This window comes from Triticum dicoccoides, chromosome 7A (genome assembly GCF_002162155.2).
Source record: "Triticum dicoccoides isolate Atlit2015 ecotype Zavitan chromosome 7A, WEW_v2.0, whole genome shotgun sequence".
Classification (NCBI taxonomy): domain Eukaryota; kingdom Viridiplantae; phylum Streptophyta; class Magnoliopsida; order Poales; family Poaceae; genus Triticum; species Triticum dicoccoides.
In genome coordinates this window covers 734530101-734536704 of record NC_041392.1, presented here as the reverse complement: position 1 = coordinate 734536704, position 6604 = coordinate 734530101, and positions in this window count along the sequence as shown.

Genomic DNA, 6604 nt, shown 5'->3' with positions numbered 1-6604 from the left:
ATATATAACATAATATACTAAATAAAAATACAATCTTACCATGAATATATTGACCATGTTTATATTAAAAAATCATAAACGGGAGATCTTATTGAGTATACCTACACAGTGTCTAGCCATTGAGTTGATTTAATCACCATGATCACGAGCATCGTGTATTTTTAATAGTACTCGTCCACAAAAACATGAAAAACTATTAAAGGTCACGAAAGACTTATTTAATAAATAATATTAAACCATTATATTAGAAGAAATAAGTCACTAGAAGATTTTTAGTGTTTCTAATCATCTTCGTGGGTATGATTTGGAACTTAGTTTACAAATGTTCATTTCAGGAAGCAAACACACTGAAATTGCATCTCTATTGTTCGATGATTTCCATGTTTCGTATCTTAAATTCTTATGGAGTGGAAATAGGCACACATCAATGCGTTAATAGGATGGGCCACTATTTTGTGAAGTTGAACCACAAATGGTAAGATTTAATGGGGCTATTTATCATTACACCTTCAGCCATATGAAAGGATTCCATCATATCAGCTTCAATTTACTAACTAAGGATTGACAATGTATGTCTTTGATTGCTAATATATGTCTTTGTTTTTCTCGTTCGGTTCCACCAATTACAAACGTGTACCGGTATGATGCCTACATAGGCATAATTGTGCTTCCTTCACAAATAAGCCTTTCCACTTATCTGCCTTTGTTGCCAGTTATGTTGTGTCATACTATCTGAGGTGTCATTCCTTCCATCTCTGAATTTGGAACTATTCTTTTCTGACTATATACTAGTTTGGAATTTACTCCTTTGAACATGTTAGTGTACACATTCTCTTCCCAACAGGTTAAATAAATTACGATTTTATCTGCTATTTTTCCTTGTTGATGCCTATTATTGATTCATGAATATTTTCTGCTGGCAGCAATAAGTTATTCATGCAATACATATCAGTTCTAACTATTTTCTCTATTAATCTTAAATTCCATTTTTAAACCAATAGCAGATCAAGAAATTATAAGACGTGCCCATTAAAGTGTATCATTGGTAGGAAACAAATCGTAGTTGTTATTAATTCCATTCCACATTTTTTGTCATGTGTAGCCGAAACATGTTTTTATGTAGTTTTGTTATATTATCTCCATAAGATATATATGACTTTTGTTATTAATTCCATTCCACATTTTTTGTCATGTGTAGGTGCAACTTAAGGATAGTCATTTTGTTTGTGTGCAATTTCAAATTAATTGTGGTGGTTATTTATATCGATTCTAGGTAGCTTCCTTTCATAGATAGTGAATATATTTTATGCTGATGATGACAGGTCTTCATATATGGAGTGGTAAAGATCAGGACAACCAAATTTGATCAAAATATATTGCAACGATTCCGCAGCAACGCGCATGGTGTCATCTAGCTTATGTAAGTATGGTGCTGATAAGAAGTCACTTCCTTCCTTGTCTCAAGTTCCTGAAGTTTCAAAAAAAAGTAGCATATCAAGTCAGGCTGGATTTCCCTGCAGTATCTCCTCCGCACAAAAGCTTTTTTTTCGAGAGTATGCCAATGGCATACCCTACTTTTATAGAAGGCAGAAAAATATTTACAAGAACTTGTGTAGGATGCGAACATCCCCACAAGGGAACAACTTCACCAACACCTAAGAAAACGCCTAAGCCTACTCTCTTACAAATCTATGAAGAACTCCAACACCCACACCCGCTTCCTTCCAAATCTTGATCTCATCCAGGATGTGTCCATGAAATTGTGCGACTGTCATTTGTTGGTCTGTGCGGCTAAACACTCTAACATTGCGTTGCTTCCATAGTTTCCAGGAGACTGTCGTAACTAGGGTATCGAACCCTCTCTTGTTTGCACCTTGGAAACCACCCCTCGCCTGGAGCCACCACTCAAGGAGAGTGTCGTTCGTGTCCGGTCTTCTCACATTTATGTTTAGGCCCGTGAGGCAACGGTTCCATGTGTCTCTCTCATAACCACATTGGATGTGTATATGCTCTGCGTTGTCTTCTTCCTGGAGGCAAGTGTAGCAAGGCGACGGAACCTCCTGCAGGCCATGTCTCGCTCTGCGATCTGAGGTCCAAATCCGGTGTTGCACGGTCAGCCACATGTGGATCTTGCACTTGAACGGGGCCCAGTTCCGCCAGATGCATGTGTCGTAAGGAACACGCTGCATCCGCACAAAATCTTGAAAAGCCTCCGATGAATGCACACAAAATCTTGAAAAGCCTCCGATGAATGCAAAGAGCTTGTCCTTGTCCACTATCTTTGTTTGCCACCCACTGAATAAACAACAAAGAAAAGTTGACAACAAAATCCAATCATCTACCATTAGAGGTAGCCATCTGTCGCGGCTTTGTGATCCTCGAGCCAATCCTTTGATTGCTGTAGCATTACCTTTGCAAAACCATCATGTAATTAGTGAGCACCGCTCCTCCTAATTCCATCCCATCACATTCGCTGTGGAAGAAAACAAGCCAAAAACGAAAAAATAGAAGAGACTGCTGGCTGCCTAGCTGAGGTGCTGTCATGAAGGCCGCGGCCGGGGTGGAGAAGCCAGCGCCGGCACCGGCGGGGACGCTTGAGGTGGACTCACTGCCGTATGAGGGGAAGTCGACGCCGCGGTGCAAGTGCCTGCCGTTGGACGCGTGGATGTTCCCGAACGCCTGCGCCGTGGAGATCGCTGCGCCCGACGTCTAGACAGTTGCTATGCTTGTGCATAACCTAATGACTGACGGATGGCTGACAAAACGTGACCCGGCCCAGCTCGTACGTCCCACTCACGTAAAGGAGATGATGCTAAATCAGGAGCTCTTGACCCTGATGATTAGTACCACCTTGCTAGGCGACAAGCACACGTACCAGCTTATGTACCAGCACTCGTTACTCGCTACGGCCGAGCGTGGCAGCGCGCGCTTGTGACTCCGGCTACGGAGGGCTAAAGAGTTGGTAGTGTGGGGTTGTGGGCTAGGAGCCCGTGGCAAAGGTCGGTGCCTGCTGCGTGCTCGCTATCTGATCTTTAGGGGTCTGATCCTTCCCCCTTGCTCTAACAGCCTAGGCCTAGAGCAAGCCTAGGTCCTAGGCATTCAGGCGTGTGTGCTGGGAAATATTCCCCAGCCGTAGCCTAGTGTGCTGTGTGCTTCGGTTTTCTCACGTGCACCGGGTTCGCTCACTCAACTCCATATACCAACTCTTTATATTTGTCTGAAAGTGAACTTATATATCCATTTTCATGGGGCCTGCTTTCATGGTGCACGGGTTCTCTCACTCAAATTCCATATACCAACTCTTTTATTCTTTTAGTATTTTTTCAAAGTTCACTTAGGGCATCTTCAAAGCTGACCACCAAATGGACACGGCAAAAGTCCGTTTTTATATCCGGATATGGTCCGCGGACATGATGCGGGTGGGAGCCATCCAATTGTATTCACAAATTAATCTTGCTGGGAGGAGAGAGAGTAGAGGGGGGGAGGGGGGCATGCATGTGGTGGGATATTGTGGTGTGATGTCCGGTTCGGAGGGGAGAGAGGAGAGGGGAACCATGCATGTGAGGAGAAAGAAAATAGAGGAGTACCATGCGGAGGCTTTGTGTTGGTCAAGTGGATGTCCGGAATTTCGCATAGCTCCCCCACTTTGTTCCCAACTTATGGAAAAACGGACGTCCGGACTGCTCCACGGGCTGATAGGGGTCCGCATTTAATGAATTTTTTTAACAAAGGTGGTCCGGATAACATATACCGGAGCTTTGCATGTCTACTTTGAAGATGCCCTTATATATCCACTTTTTTCTAAAAAAATGAAAGGGCGAAAAAAATATAACATCAGATTTTTAGACGTGAAAAATCAAATGGTTTTCATGTTGATTTATATTGGCACGAGGATGGCAATTTCAGTCTGCAAGCATGACAATTTTTCTGGCAAAAAATACTGAAGCGGATTTGCTATGTTCGCAACAAAATTTGTCATCCTCGACAAAACAATTTGCATGTCAATTTACATTGGCGCGATGACTGCAATTTTAGTCTGCAAGCATGATAATTTTCCATGCAAAAAATGAACTGAAGCTGATTTGCCATGTTCACGAACAAAATTGGCCATCCTCGATGAACACGACCTACAATGAAAAAACGTTTGATTTGTCATACATAAAAATCTAACGTTCCTTGGATATCTGGATTAAAAAAATCCCAATCTGCAACCTAGTTGCATTATTCGATTTCCACAGAGATATGGGCCAAGTTACGTTATTGGAGCACAACCGCCGGTGCATGATCAGCCACCGCTTGGGCCGGGGAAATTGATAGGGTCGATTCCGGCAGATCTTGGGTACGGGGATCCTGAGTTAGTAGTCTAGATGTGATAATAACAAGGACACGAGGTTTTACCTAGGTTCGGCCTTTCCAAGGAGATAAAGCCTTACGTCCTGCTTGTGTTGTATTGATTTGAATAGAGTACAAAATACATGTTGACCTACCATAAGATCGTTGTGTTGTCTACAAGCCCTACCCCTCGGTTTATATAGGTATGAGGTGGTCTAGGGTTATAATTTGGTCGGCTATGTAGAGGGTAAATGTGTTGTGGACAACTTCTATGTCTTGAAGTATGCGTCAAGTCTTCAGGAATGCTCCTTCTACATGTCATGGGCCCTCTTGAGATGACCTGCTGATGAACCGCCATGAGTGTCCTCGGCCCGGCCCACCTGGCCGGGAGATGACATGGTGAGTGGCCTCTAATCTAGCACACTATCAGAATGAGTATAGTCTACGGTCCATGAAAGTGAAGGTGGAACCGAAGGAAAGGGTACTAGGAGAGCAACATAGGAGCCGTCTGCCATGACAACAAGGTGCGGCGTGTTGACGAAGCTGGCAGGGCAACACTGGATGTGTTTCTAGAAGTTGTGTACGTCTGATCCCCGATCCGCTTCCACGGGGTGGAAGTAGTCGACCAAGAGGCGACAACGACGGCCACTATGACCGCTGGCACGAGCGCGTGCGCTCGTACATGATGCCATCTTGCACTCTAGAGATGCTTCATGCCCTCCTGTTTCTTCCAAAGTGCTTCATTCTTTTATGTTAATAAAATATCATATTTATGGTCGGGTTTTACCATCATTTCCTGAAGTTTTCTCCTTAACAGATGTGCGCGAACGAAGTACAATTCCAAAAACTTACCATATTGGCATAAAATAAAGGTAAAAATATCACATAATTTGGATTCATCAAGACACAGAGAAGCCCCAGAACACGACAACATTGGCATGAGAGCACACCATAACGGCCACCCCGACCCAGCACTTGGGGAAACCAAGAGTGACAGGAAAGCCACCTGGCGCTACTGCGGAGGAAGGGGCGGCAAACCACCTGAACAAGACAGTGGGATGTTGAGGAACCACACACAACGACCACCAAAGAGAAGGAATCAAGCGCCCACGGCCAACGGCCAGCAGCTTCTATCAGGAGGCGAACCCTATCTCCTTCTGTCAGATCGAAGGCGCCGTGCAGCCCAAACAGAGACACACACTCCGCCAGGTGGCACTACCCATGAGAAAAAAGTACAACGCCAGCCACGCCAAACTTTGAAACTCCGCTGCCGCTCAAGAACCGGAGCTACCCAAAGTTCACAGCTTCTGCTCCACTCACCCGAGATCAAATCTTTATCAAGGTGGCGCCTCCAAGGAGGACACAATGCGCAACGCGCCCATGCCACCCAGTCAGCTAATGATGGATTTTCTTCCTGGAGACGGGTCGAGGGTGAATAGAAGGGACCAGAGCCACGCCTCCAAGGAGGAAGGGACGGCCACCGCCAAGCCGTACCTACCGACCTAGGGTTTCCCCTATTCCCAATCTACAAGAGAGAGAGAGAGAGAGAGAGAGAGAGAGAGAGAGAGAGAGAGAGAGAGAGAGAGAGTTGTGTCGAATATTATGTACAAGGTAGGTTACAGTTGGATTAGGAGTTGTATTGTGTTTACATAGGATGTGGAGTCGTGTCCTAATAGGACACTTGTATCCTAGGCCTCTCATATATAGCGGGGGTAGACACACGATGTAACCTATGCCAACATAATAGCACAGGTATGCAAGGGGGAGCCGGCGCGTGTGCCGGCGCCCGGGTGGCCGGGTGCGGTATTGTGACGGTGTCACGGGGAGGAGCGCCCGTAGTCAAGCCCCGGGGATGTAGCCATATCGGTGAACCTCGTTAACAAATCTCGGTGTCGTACTCGTGTGATTGCTTGGTCCTCGGATGATCGATTAAGTGCTTCGGATTTATTCTAACAGAAGGGAGTCCAACCTCATATTTGATGTGGAGGAGGAGCTTCGCGTCGCTGATGACGATGCCCATAGTAGGTAGGCCCATGAAGGGTCAAAATATCATAAGGCATGGGGTCCATACATCAAGTAGATGGGTGCAGGCAAATACCGTATACTCCGAAGATATACCGTATACTCCCAAGACATCTATGACAACACTACTTGGACAACATCCGTATCATCTATTCAATTGAATATCAACTACTCTGCCATGTAACCTACTCAGGTATGAGAAGGCCGACAATCACACATGGCGGCTGAAGCATCACCTTCGGAATGGATG